The following is a 14,816-nucleotide window of genomic DNA, read 5'->3' as shown; positions in this document are numbered from 1 at the left end:
ATAATGCTGGACATCAGACAGCTGCTGGAGAAGGTGTCAACTTGAGTAGACCCAGAACCAGCAGCATTCAGTGGGTACAGTGGCTGCTGGCTAGACTTGCTGGTACCTTCTGACTCGGTGTCAGTGGCTGCAAGATTAATGCCACATGAATGCAGCTCTTGTTCCCAGTTGGGATTTCCTCTGACCTATTGTTGATGCTTTGTTGGCAGCAAGAGCAACTAGCTTTCAGCTTGCTGTTGGAGGTCAAGGTAAAGTGATTTCAATTAGAAGAGGATCACACAGGGCTCAATCCAACACAGGCAGGTTGTGCAACACGGGCAGCGTTAGAAGAGGGGCCATTTATTCATTTCTTTGCCGCACGGTTTGGGATTTGCAGAGACCTTTTTCTTTGTCGTCCTTCCATTTCACTTTCACTGATAGACATGGATGCTGAAGGGAAAACGTGGCTCCTTCATTTAACTCTGCAGTTGTTTGCAGTGCTCCATTCTTCCCCAAAATTAGGCATGCAAACACATAGCAGAGAGAAATCAAAGATGTGCAACCATCCAGTCCTTCTGACAGGCAGTGCAGGATTGCTCCCTATGGAGAGGACCGGCATTAGACTCATGAGGCCTTGATCGGAAGTGAAGGTGCGTACCCCTCCATCCCCCCACCAACGCACTGCATGACTTGCCCTGCCGCTGTGTAGATATGATCTAATTTCTAACGAAGACCACTATGGCCTGGAGCCTTGAGGAGTTTCCATGGTTGCTCAGTCCTTAAACTGGCTCAACTTGTGCACAGAATATCTACAAGTGTGTTGCCCAGTCCACTTGCAAGTGTCCCAGAACATGCCAGTGGTCACTGGGCTCTCAGGAAGACTCTTCCACAAGAGTCATGGAGTAGCCTCTACATGCCACTACCTTCAGGGGCAGCAAGTGTGCCTCATCCTCGTGTGCACAGCACAAAAGAGAATGGGGAGGAAGACTCAATGCACCATGCCTCCTCTTACTACAAGCTCTTTCAAGGAACAGTCTGGACCTAAAAAAGGTGCAGTTGGCTTCATCTACCAAGTATCAAATCAACCTGTCAGGACCTTACTCAAGTCAATGTCCATTGATACTTGATGGGTTTTGCCTGATGAAAAAGCGAGCAAACCCCAGGATTTGGCCAACTGCTGGTTTTGTTGACTTTTGTTTGTTTGACCAGGAGTACTTGTTCTGTACTATGTGAAGCTGAGACACGGTGGGCTCTCAGGGGCAGCGGGAGGAGGAGGTTGGAAGCTGGGAGAGCTGTTTCTACTATAGAGTAGCCACCCCCAGCCATTCAAAAGCCAGAATTAAGACCTCAAAAAATCAGTACGTTTTAAAAATAATTTAAGGGAAGGGGCTTCTTTTAAGCGGCTTTTCAGTTTTGGTGTCATTGGAGATGCTCACAGCACATTTCCCTTCTTATCCCTATTGCCCTGAGGGCTGGCAACTTACTTTAAAAATAGATGAAAGCTGAAAGTCTGTTGTAATCACGTGACTCCAGAGGCTGGGGCTTGAAGGAAAAACCATTCACCATCAAATTGCACTCTGACACTGGCTTCTCTTCTTTAATTATTTTTGGGGGGAGAGAGGTTGACCCTTTATGTTCTCCTTTCTACTTTAAATAGTTTGGGCCAAATTCTGGGAACTTCATTCAAGTGAAATGTTGTCTCAACTTAGACACAGTGAAGAAACTTCAGTGAGAGCTTGGTTCCGTAGGAAGCGAGGAAAGGCCTTAGGATTTGGCCCTTAACCCTTGTACCTTTTCTGTCAGGCCTCAAAAGTAGTCACATCAGCATATTTTCAGAGTTGGGCTGTGTGAGCAGGAGGATGTAGACATGGTTTACTGTGGTGGCATCCCACAGTATGCCATGTATGAGATGCCTCCAGGGTCTAGATAGGGGTAGGCAAAATATGACCCGTGGGCCGAATCCAGCCCACCAGGCACTTTCATCCAGCCTGCAGCACCGATCAACTAATTGTACCCCGCCCAGCCCTTTCACCCATGAGGGTGGAAACGAGGCGCCCAGATATACATACCTTGCCAATATACCCTACATGTGTGTGCCCTTAATGCACCTTAAAAAATGGCAATTTAAGGCTATGTGAGCCTAAATTTGATACCTGCATAAAGCAGATATCAAATTTAGGCATGCATAGCTAAGTTGCATTAGTTCACATGTAAATGTGCTAATGCACATTAATATGGTGTGTTAATAAACCATAAGGCAGGTATCAAATCACGCTCGTGGGTGGAAGGGCCCAGTCCAACCAGCATGCAGCTTCTGGGTGGAGTACTGCTGCCACTGCTGCAGCTGCCAAGGGGCCTGCTCGGCTTCCCCGACATCCCGCTTGCTCTGGGCAGCAGGTGGGGAAGCATCGAAGGCAGGAGTGGAGCTGCAGCTGGGTGGGAGCATATAGGGGCTGGTAGCAGAGTGGAGACTGCTGGGTGGGCAGCATGTGGGGGTGGGTGTGGGGACCCCATCACATGCCCCATGATGCAGAAGCAATAGCAATAGGTGGTAGTGCTTGGGGTGCTGGTGCCCCATGCAGGCTCTGGTACCTGGTGGCACACGGCATCGGCCAGCACTACAAATCACGGGAAGGAGCGCAGCTCCCGCCAGGCCATCTCTAGTGTCAAAGCTCCCCACCACACATGCACAGTCCCTGCACTCACGCCCCACTGGTGATAGGATCCATGCACTGAGCCGGCTGCCTTCCCTGGGCCTTGCCACACAGGTCCTGGGACTCTGCTGCAAGTAGAGGGGAGCCCTGGCCCCTGCTTCCTTGCAAAGTCCCAGGACCTGTGCAGCAGGGAGCAGAAAAGGCAGCTGGCTCCAGTGCATGGAGCTTTCTTCAGATGGCACATGAGTGAGGGGTCTACATGTCTGTGGTCAGCAGCGCTGGTGATAGAGGTGGCCTGGCCGGGCTGCACTCCTTGCCCCGATATGCAGCGCTGGCCTAAGCCATGCACTGCTGGGCACCAGCACCCCAAGTGCCCCGCATGCTGCTGCTTCTCTGCTGCCGCACCATGGGGGGGAGTGTGGAGGGGTCCCCACACACATCCCCCCATCCTGCTCCCAGAACTCCCCACATATTCACCCCCAACATACCCTATGCCCCCCACACACAGCCTCAGCCCCTCACAAACTTGCCCCCCACACCCACCCACACCCCAGCATACACACACACTGACACCCCACACCCCACCACACACATGCCCCACACCCCACCATACACACACACCCCGCCCACACCCCGCCCCACCATATACAAGAATAAGAATTGATTTTTGAGTTATTTGCAGTCACCTCTACATACAGGATGCAAACAGAAATCACAACAACAAAAAATGTAATAAAATTAAGTATGTTATAATAAGTGTTTGACTTTTAGTGTATGATTTGAGGTTTTTTCTGGTTCTAAGATGGCAACCTCCCCCTCCCTAAAGGAGTATTTCTGGGGGACAAGGGGAGGGACTTCAGGTGGCAAAGATCAGAGGGGTCTTCCAGTCTAAAGATGGCAACCAAGGGGTGGGGCAACTGTCAAGGAGTGGGACTACCCATGCAGCCCTTGAAAGCTCCTCAAACCATGTTAAATGGCCCTCCACCCAAAATAATTGCCCACCCCTGGTCTAGACATATTCTGCATGACTTTTGAAAAATCCTACTCTTAAGTATGTGCATTCAGTGAGGCAACTTCTGTTCACTTGCATGCAAAAAGCTGAGCATGTGCTTAGGCAATGGCATGTTGCTGAATTGGAGGTAGAGTCCTCTTTTCCCCTTGCAGTGGGAACTGTCTCCTTTCCTTCCAGTAAAACAAGTAGGTGAAAGTGGAGTGGGAAAGAAATGGTATTTAGAAAGTGGCTCTATAAATAAAAGAGCCAGGAAGAGAGAGAAGATGTTGATCTTCATGGGGTGACAGTGAGTGCAGCTGATGGAGTGGCTAAGATTCAGATTGATAGTATACCAGGAAGCAGGGTGACTTACCCCTTTGATCTTCATTCCCTTTCCCACCAACCTCGGCCTTACCTGACACACAAATTACTGCTGCCTACCGGGGAAAGCTGTTTTCTAGGCTTTTTGCTTACTGCAACCATGGCCTAGGTGGGAAGTGATGTGTTGTTTGCTACTGTTTTACACAGCTCCCAAGAAATGGTGCTTTTCGCTGTTCAGCTTAACACGTCAATATTTTTTATGTCAGCTGGGCATTTTAGGGTAAAGCCAAATGGTATTAATACAGAAAATATTAAATCGGAAAGAAGGAAATAAAGCTGAGGGCAGAGCCCCCCTCTGTAAAGCTATAAATCTCCAGGAAGGGAAAATGCGAGGGTGCTGTATGGATGATGTTGAGAGACAGCATATTCTGGAAGAAAGAATAACACTTTGGGCATCACAAGCTGGATTTCTAACCTGGGCTCTGCCAGACATTTTGTGTCACTTTGAGACACTTATGTCCTTCTATAAAATGGGAATGACTAATAATAGCTACCTCACAAAAGAGCGGCAAAGCATAATTATTAGGTCACGCTTTTTCAACTTTGTGACCTACAGTTCAGTGTAGAGTCAGGCTATGTTTGTATTGGTATTAGGAAAAATAAAGTGGCCTGTGGCATACGGGAGGAATGGATGACCTAGTGGTACCATCTGGCCTTAGACTCTGGATATGTCTACATTATATCTCCAGCCCTGTTACAGACACCAGCTCTTGGCTATGTCACCCATCTGCTCCTACTTCTCCACAGCAAACCTGGAAATGAGCAGTGCAGGAGAGTCCCACAGTTGCTCTCAAAGCCTCTGTGCCCAGTGTGCTTGGGAGAGGCCACAGTGTGCAGCTTCCCAGATCTCGAGGGATGCAGCAAGGAGCCGTGAGATCTAGTTACATCTCCTCCACATCATGGGCAATTCCCTTTCACCCAAACACCCCTAAGTTGACTACAGTGATTTGGTAAAACCAAATCCCTACAAGCTTGAGGAGGGCACAGCAGCTTGTTCTGTGACCCATAAAGACTAGGAGAAACCAAGGTGCCATCAGTACCCGCAGTTCCTGCAATGGCAGGGGGTTGAGATGAGATATCCCCAGAGAATTCACTGCCCGCACGTCTTGGGGAATATTGAATCGATGCTTGACTTGCATAGGTGGATGGTGCTTTTGTTCCGAAAGATCACTGAGAGGGTGCAGGTTGTTAGCAATGAAATATTAGCTTCCCATATGTTCAGTTTTAGCAAAACACTCACATTGGCAGGACTTCTCTCCGACGGGACTGATTTTTTAAAAAAGCTAAATAATGATCTTACAGCTTCTATGCCCTCCACTGCTGTTCAAGTTCCCCACCAGCTGTTTTAATTGTTTTAAAATTAATTATACATCATGGAGATCTGTGGGTAGTTGAAACCTGAAATGTGTTTTTTGACTGAGGCTGATAAGTTAGTGATACTGAGTCAGTCTTATACCGGGCGAGACCAGACCATATGGGGGGAATCTCCTGGTTGGGCCCATGTCATTCTTCTTCTGGCTCTAGCTCCAGCCCCTTTTACTGCTGAAACCTCTTCTGTCTGCTACAGTATGGACGGCTGTGAAGAATTTTAGGGACCTAGCCCTTTTGTCACCTCTCAGCTCCATTGTGCATACGGGGCTGTTGGAGGCTGAGTGAAGAAGTGTGAATTGCAGTGCCCTCCCTACACAGATGAAGCCACGCTCTGCAGCTCAAATCATGTCCCCAACTTGCGATGTAGAGATGTCCCTCGTGTGTTGTTCTTCCCACCTCCACCTCAGTTCTACCGGCCATGGCAGCTTGATGACCTGCCCTTTTATTATAGGCACTTATGTTCATATTTATAAGTATTTGATTGATTAATAACAGCTCATGGCCCACTCACAAGGTGTACCCATGGTTAACAAAACCTGATGAATTTTCAAGGGAAGGAAAACTAGCTGAGAATGGGTACCAGTACAGGCGACGCCAACTCCCCAGCTTTCGGGGGAAAAACGTTCAAGTGAGATAGAAGTCCTTTAAACCCAAGGCATAAAAACGACCAGGTAGTACCTATGTGCTATCCTGACATCATCCTGAAATTGCAGTTGTATTCTGAACAATCTCTGGTTTCCTTTTTTTTTCTTTTTAACCTAAGTCCTTGTCTGTAGTTGCCCACTTCTCCTGCCGGGAGCTCTGGAGGCAGCGGGCAACCATCGCTAAGCGGCCAGAAAACAACTGCTCTACTAGAGCAAAGGAGGGTTCTGCCATACAGGAGCTTGAGTGTGGATGTACTCAAAGATTTGGAGAACAGGCTAAGTCTCCCGGCTCTGATAGCTGTAAGGAGAATGCACACAAGTGAAATGCAACAGATGCAGAAGGGAGTCGCTAGAACAGCCTCTGGGATGTAAACTACCCCATTGATCTCTGTTACCAACACAGATGTCCGGTGGTGATCACATCAAGGTTAAGTTTATTATTTCATTCCACCCGGAACAAAGCAAAGCGGGTTTGTAAATCTGAAGTTTATTGTGGGTGGTGTCTCATTTTGGTGCCACAAATGCGTGTCACTGGAGAGATACTACCACTTTTTTTTTTAACACTCAAGAACGGGCTGAATGCCAGGTGACTAGGAAAACTCATGGGGATGTTCAAATGGCACCAGATAGATGGCCCAGCCCAGGAGATCCACTGGAGCCCAGCAGTACATACCCTCATAACCAGAACTATTGCAGTTTTTTCAAACAGGGCTTCAGCTGGGTGGTTGTCTGATTTCAACTTTAACACCGTATCAGCAATTCTTTTCTTTTAAACATATATCTCTGTATATGTACGGAGCCAGACTATACGCACGCGCGTGCACGCGCGGCTCTTCCAGATATTTCAAGATTGGACAGTTTATGTAAGTGAAAAGATGGAAGAAGCTTTTCATTCAGTTCAATTTTAATCAAATTCTAAAGAGCAGCATTTCTATGCCCAATGTAAAACCCAAAATAAAGGCAGAATACTTTCCTTCTGAATCTATACCCTCTTATTATTGTCAGAGCAGGGAAGCAAGTAAAAAGCTTAAAGGAACCCTTTTAATCCCATTGACATTGGCCAGATGCAATCTGTACAGATATTTTAACCCCACTAAATAACCGTTTGAAATGTCTTTGGCTTCCATATCTGGGTTCTAAAAGTCTTGATGAAATGATACCTGAACAAAGTGGCCTCTGCTATTGTTTGAGAGATCTCCCCATGGTTTTTTAATAGTAATTTAGAATATTAAGCATTTGTCCCAGTGTCTGTTGTGAGATTCTCAAAAATCTGCTTCAAAGTGAGAGAGACAAAAGAGAATGAATGCAATCAAATTGAGTTGTACCAGTGGACAGCTGGGACCCACTCTCTAATGCAACCTGGCCTATTCATGACATTTTCTTCCATGCGGAGGCAGGCTCTGGTACTTCGAACACAAATGGAAGCAGCGTAGTTCTAAAGATTTGCTTTACACTTCAGAATTTGCATTTACGTACGGCCCTTTTGAATCGCCCTCCATTTAGCCTGTCTCTTTGGCCCAGTAAAGTCTTCGTAAACATTGTCACCAGGGCTCAAGTTATGGAACCAAACTGGCCTTTTTAACAGCACCATTTTCCTGAATGTCCTCAGGTGTCAAGTTAGGGACTGGGAGCTGGTATGTGCTGCCAAGCCACACTCTTAACTACTGCAGTGAACCGCATATTGCTATTCCCTTTCTGACCGTATCTTTATGGGAGAAGCATGGCCCACTAATTACTGCAAGTTGAAGAGATTCCTGGGGTTCATCAGGGACTACACTGCTGTCACCAAGCCTTTGAATCAGCTCAGCCGGGGACACCTTGTGAGAAAATCTTCGCCCCAGCAGGGAAAAGAAAGGCAAAGCCCGACTGAGCCTTTTGGAGCCCAGTGGGATACCCAGTGTGAGCTTATTCGGCACCTTACCAGTGCCCCAGTACTGGCATATCCGGACCCCCACCATCCATTTGAGCTGCACACAGACGCTAGCCTGTCAGGGTTAGGAGCTGTGCTCTACCAGGTGCACGAGGGGCAGAGGCATTAACCCCTTCAGCACTCCCCCAGACGACTGCCAGAGAGTGGCGCGCCACCCAAGAACGTGACCCTGACGTTCGAGATGTTTTATGGGCTCAGCAAAGGGGGCCCACCCCACCCTCAGTTAATGGAGCCGCCACACCGAGGGGCAGACTTCTTTTAAAGGAATGGGGAAAGTTGTGGTTGATGGATGGGGTAGTGCACCGGGAGGTACACTATGTGCAAGGGTCACCCGTGTTGCAGTTGGTCCTCCCACGAGAGCAGCAGGATCTGGCTCTCCGGGCCCTCCACAATGAATTTAGTCACATGGGAGTGAATGTACCCTGGCTCTGACCTGGGAGAGGTTCTTTTGGCCCTGGCTGGCTGTGGATATCAAAGACAAATGCCTGAAGTGTGAGCGCTATGTAAAATGGAAAACCTTGCCTGCGTGCGTACAGCATACTTAAACTCCATACACAGTTTGCAACCAATGGAGTTAGTCTGCATGGACTTCCTCACCGTCAATGGAGAAGGGAATCAGAAGGGCAATGTCCTGGTACTGACTGATCATTTTACGCACTATGCCCAGGCCTTTGCCACTCTGGATCAGACTGGTAAGACCATGGCAAAGGTACTGTGGGAGAAGTATTTCATGGTTTTCGGATTGCCAGCCTGTATACACTCAGACCAGGGCAAGGATTTTGAGACCAAGCTGCTCGGGGAAGTGTTAACAGTGGCTGGTATTAAGAAATCGCGTACCACCTCATACCATCCACAAGGAGATCCCCCCCGAGTGGTTTAACCCCACATTACTGAATATGTTGGGAACATTGCGGCATGAGGAGAAAGCTTCTTTCTACCTGGTGCAGCCTTACAACTCAACCCAGACTGATGCTACTGGTATGAACCCATACCTGCTCATGGTTGGGCAACAACCCCAGTTACCTATTGACATATGTTTTGGGATCCAAAAGGCATACGGGCAGCAACTAACCCATGGACAGTATGCTCAACAGCTGAGGGATTGTCTCCATTGAGCCTACCCTCTCACTGGGGATTTAACAGGCTGCAACCAACAGCATCACAAGTGAAATTATGATGCCTGAGTAAGGAAGCAGGGACTGAGCCCTGGGGACCAGGTGTTACTAAGGGATTTAGGCTTGACTGGTAGACATAAGACTGCAGATCGCTGGAAAGCCAAGCCTCGCGTAGTTGTCAGAAGGATGGGGAATTTGCCCGTGTATGAAGTGGCCCCTGAGACAGGGCCTGGGCGGCCCCGAGTACTGCACTGTAACCTACTCCTACTTCTCGGGGAATTAGTTGGCACAGGGTCCCCATCGGCTGAGGTCCACCACAGACCCCCTTCAGCCTGAGAAACAGGCTACACCCAGGACAGAACAAGTTCTTCCTCCTGCTTCAGTGAATAAAGAAGACTGACTCGGACAGTGATGGGTGGTACCCCTCGGAGTGCCATGCCAGCCTACCGCCGACCACCTCTGGAGGACATGCTCGGGCTGGAAGAGCAAGGGAGCCCCACAACGGCGTGACAGAAGAACACGACCATTGCAGTCTCCCAGGACTGCAAGCCCTGCTGCCAGACCGTCCATCTCCGGGGTTGAAAGCCCTGATAGCGGGGATGAAGGGAATGCCCCTGAGTTCCCACGGGGCTCAGAACCTGAGCCTGCTCCTCGAGCCCAGCGTGAAAGGAGGCCACTTAAACGCCTCACCTATCATGGCCGTGGCTTGCAAAGCGAGGTGCCCAACTCTGCCCCTGGACCCAATAGCGGCAGGGAGCCAGCCCTTCACCGGGATGGTGAAGGGTTCTGCAGGGGAGAGTGCAGCAGGCTCACTTTTCAGAGCTTGGGTTGAGTCCCAGGCTTGAGATCCTGCTGTTTTGATTGGCGGAGCACATCCACCAATCAGGAGGCAGCAGGAGAAATAAAGCCACGCCCCTTTCCTGAGGGGAGGGGGAGAAGAGCTCGCCCGGACCTGATTGAAGACTGCAACACTCAGGTCCAAAAGACTTCAGGGGCGGAGCCATGGAGAGTATAAAAGGAGCCGCATGCCCAGCATGAGGGGCAGGTGCAGCGAGGGACCCCTGAAGAGCGGAGCCAAGAAAAGCTGGGGAGCTCTCCCCCTGTGGGTAATAGGTCCACGGCTCCTGAAGCTGCCACTGGAGGAGCAGCCTCGGGAGCAGTGCGAGACTGTTGGGGCTGTTGACGATGCATGGGGATGGTGCGCAGAAACCCGGCCCTGGGAGTGGTGTGAGACTGCGTGGGCCCATCACGGTGCAGTTTAATGCACAGAGCCCAGGTTTGGGGAGCCTGCAACCCCGGCAGGGCCTTGGGGGCTGCAGTGAGGCAGCTCAGGCCTCATCTCCCAGAATGCAGCTAGGTCCCACGGTGGGCAGGGCGGCACAGGGGCCCGAGCCTTGGGAGCCAGGTTGCACCCAGTGTGAGGACGGACAAACGGACGGAGCCTGAAGAGCCTGGCCTGTGCTAAGAGAGCCCTCAGTGCCAAACCAGAGCACGGGGAAATGGTAGTGCTGCAGCATGAGGCCCAGCACCCAGGAGCCAGCAGCGGTGGTTTGGCAGCTGAGAGGAGATGAGCCCTCGGTGCCCAGAGCGGGGCACAGGGTGGGGAGGAGCCCAGCAGCTTGGGAGAGGCCTGGAGAGGCGCTCCAGCAGAGGAGACCGCATCGAGCTGCACCCTGACCGCCGCCACCTGAGGGAGCGTGAGTCATTGGGCGCTTGGGTCCCACAGGGGAAAGACGTTTGGGGCAGGCAAACCCAGAGAAGGGGCTGGGTGAGCAGCCTCCCCCCCTGCCTAGTCAAGGCCCTAAGCGGGGGGCCCTGGTGCTTCCTGGACACCCCCTCCAAGGGACCCCATTGAAGGACTATCTCTTGCCATGGGTCAGGGGCTATATTAAGGAATAAATGTTATTAAGATTGTTCAAGTTTGTGCCTTATTTTGTAATTGAAATGTTGCATTGTGACATTGTAAATAGTGTTATTTAGGGTTTGACCTTGGTTTTTGGTTAATGTTCACTGTGTAAATACATGCATATGGTATTTGGTTTTATGTGTATGTATATTATAACTCAGTAAATTGTATATAGCTAACAACTTTGGGCTTGGGCTAACTCTGGAGAGGAAAGAGGGATCTGCTCGAAATTCTGGCATCCCTCTCACAGCACCCCCTCCTGCCTACCCATCCCATCCAATTGAGAATAGGGCACACCCTTGAGTGTACCCAGATTACACAAGCAAACAAGTGAACAAACCCCCCCTCCACCCCACCCCACCCCCCAAAAAAACCCACCTATTCAGTCACGGGCAAAACACATAGCGTGGAGATTTTCAGCCCCAATGGTTAAAATTTGGTAAGGATGTTAGCAACTGAAAACAGGGCCTTATAATAGAAATGCTTACCTCACTTATCACCTAGAGGGACAGGTCTGGTATTTCTTAATATGAAGTGGATACAAGAGGAGAAAAAGCTGCCTGGCTATTTAACTAAACAGCTCAAAGTTTGATGGCCAGTTGGCTTCAAAAAAGCATTGCCCTTAGCAAAGGCAGTTGGTATTTGGAGGCTGATGGGTAAGACCTGGTTTTCAAATGGGAGCCAAATGCTGAACTATACAAATAAGAGTATCCCTTCTGAGTGAACCACAGCCACTTACAGAAGTGGGAGTCACTGTTTCCAAACTACTTCCCACTCTGCAAAAATAAGGATTAGAAGAAAAAATTTAGATTTGATTCATAGATTGTAAGGCTGGAAGGGACCTTGAAAGATCACTGCGTCCAGCCCCCTGCACTAGGCAAAATATTTAAAAGCCTTGCTGCATTTTCATCTAGTCATAGAGGTATAACCTGATTATAATGCCCCGCCCCCGCTAGGACTGGTAGAAAAGATCATTAAAAGAGGGACATTGCTATGATAGGTTTAATCCATTTATTGTATCATAACTATGAAAGAAATGGGTTCCCTCTGTTGAGATTGTTAAAAGGGAAGGGTTTATTAGCACGTTTTGTTATACTGGGATTGGAGATATACAGTTCTTGATGTAGGTCTGTGGAGCATGGGGGGAGGCAGCCAGCTGCTGTAGCCCTTCCATTTGTGCAGAAGTGGGGCCTTGTCTTGCTCTTTCCCCCCACCCTTTGGAAAGCGGGGAACCCTGGGTTCGGAGCCCTGCTCTCTAGACTTTTCACACCAGGGGTGCCCAACCTGTGGCATGAATGACACGTGGCATGGGCAGCTTCTTTGTGTGGCATATTGGGGAAGGAATAGGGCAGGGAGCACAGCGGCAGATAGGACAGGAGCAGAAAGCAAAATAGCAGATTGGGTGGGCAGCACAGAGTAGGAAGCAGAAAGCAGGGCAGCAGATCAGGCAGCAGGGGAAAGAGATCAGCGTGGTACTTAGAGAGGATGTGGGGCTAATTTGTGGCATGCCCGTGAAAAAGGTTGGCCTTCCACTGTTTTACACAATGACTCTAATGTCAGCTGCATTACAGACCCTGCTGTATATCTGGAGCCACATGCTTGGAGGTCACAGCACCATTCTGGATTGCATGTTAGTAATGGGGCAAGATCTGGCCCACTGGAGTTGTATCTGTGCAGGTAGGAGGGGAATCTAGCTGACAGGGCACAAGGTGATTGGAAAAGAAATAGATCCCCACTCCTTCACGTGCCCATACCACCCCTCTGTGCAAGGAGAGATTTGAGAGCAGAGCATGTCATCCAGGACCCCAAAAGGCAGGGAGCACTAGTGAGAGTGGCTGGAGAACGTCCTGTACATGGATGGGCTTTCTTTTTCTGGAAGAGACATCAGAGACCTTTCCATAGCTACTTTCAATCTACCAGGCTTCCTTTTCCTCCCTCCACGCACTCCTTCTTATTAGGGATTTTGAGTCATGTCTTCCAAGAGGTGGTGGGCAGAAATAATGCAGTGAGAACCACCACTAAAAAGTGTTCTGAATATCTCAGATAAAGCATCAATCCCAGTCCTGCTGGGAAGGAGTTTCAGATAGGTGGAGCACCATGGGAAGAAGCCAAGAAGCCTGCTGTCTGCCCCCAGTGGTCTTTATGCAGTTTCTCAGTGACTCCGTCATGCAAAATGGACCTACCTAGTCCATCTGGGTGATTAGGTTGCGTTCTGTGATGTGAGAGATGAGGGTTTACAACCTCTTGACCTAGGCAGTGCTCTACTCGGCAAAAGTTGGGACACCCCCCCAGTGTCATAAAATCATAGGAAAGTAGGACTGGAAGGGACCCTAGGAGATCATCTAGTTCAACCCCTGCTCAGGCAGAACCATCTCTAGCTAAACTATCCCAGATAAATGTTTGTCTAACCTATTCTTACCTATGTGAATACCCATCTCGCACAAATAGTAGGCACAATGCACAAAACATGAAAAACATCCTTTAACTTGTAGCTGCAAGGCTAGGAAGACATTAAAATAGACTCAAAGATCCCAGGAAAAGGACCGTGCTTCCAGCTACAAGAGGAAGGCCAAAACCCTCACAGTCCAAGCCAATCTGGCCATGGGGTGATTTGGCTGACTGTCAAACAGTTGCTGGTTATAGGTTTTGATCAAATACAATTCCAGCGCTCTAGGTTGCACCTTCCTGCCCCCATGGCAGAACTGAATTGCAGCTTAGATGCTTCTGGGGCAGGATGGCATGGCATCTCTCCATTAGCAGTGGGGATAAACAGCCACGTGAGGCACAAGTGCACTGGGTATTTTGCCACGTGTGTGTGATTCAGGCTACTATGTGAGCTGCCGTAGAATGCTGTTAGGGCACAGACACCTTAAAACTGCATTCAGTGATACTTATGCATCTTAGCAGTGAAACTAAATTCTGCCTGAGGCATCTCCACCATGTGAAAATCCGCATTGCCCATAGCGGAGGTGCCTCCATGATGGTAGCACTGAGTTCTGCATCTCACATTCATTCTTGAAAACAGTTGGCAGCGCAGCAGAATGGCTAGACCACTTACCCAGGAAGTTCAGGAGCCTGTGTTCTGCCTAAGTCCTATTTAGGCACTTATAAGGTTGATGCGGACCAGGCCCTATGTCTCATTTAGAAAGTAGAGTTAATACAGCATCCATAGAGGTCCATCATAATGAGTACTTATTGATTATTATCATCTCCTGTGTGCCTCCAGAGCCCTGATATGCCTTAGAATTACACCACTTATGGTGCAATTAATGCTAAGGCTCCCCTTTGAACATTTCTTCTTCCTCACCATGATAAGGGAAAAAGCCATCTTTTTTGTGTTTAAACAGGGTCTAGCACAATGGGGCTTCTTTCTCACTTGGCTCTTAGGCACTACAATAATAACGATGATGATAGATAGATAGATAGATAGAGGAACTGGTAGAAGTCCCTGGCCCCTGCTGCCAGTTCTTAAACATTGCCATCAGGTAACTGTATTTCTCATAACTGGGCATGCCTACTCATCTGCTTTAATGAATGTTAGCTTATTTTAATGTGCATTACAACATCACAAAAAAACATGCTCTTCAGTTCATGTGTATTCAGATAAGCTAATGCACCTTTTTCTAGTACCTCACAATGGAGATACTAAATTTAATGTGTAGTACCTAAAGTGCATTAATAAATGTGTAGACGTGTCCAGTGTTCCCTATATTGCCATGGGCAATCCTTCAGCCTTTTACCTTTCTCACTTTCCTACCTCCAAAAGCCATTTTCACTTGTCTTCATCTGTTCTCTCACCCCTTTCTCTGCTTCGGCGTTCTTTCTACAAAGCAGGAAAGGAGAAG

Source organism: Crocodylus siamensis, chromosome 3 (genome assembly GCF_052110815.1).
Source record: "Crocodylus siamensis isolate JL-2025a chromosome 3, ASM5211081v1, whole genome shotgun sequence".
NCBI classification, from domain to species: Eukaryota; Metazoa; Chordata; order Crocodylia; family Crocodylidae; genus Crocodylus; species Crocodylus siamensis.
Note: the sequence above shows the minus strand (reverse complement) of the source record.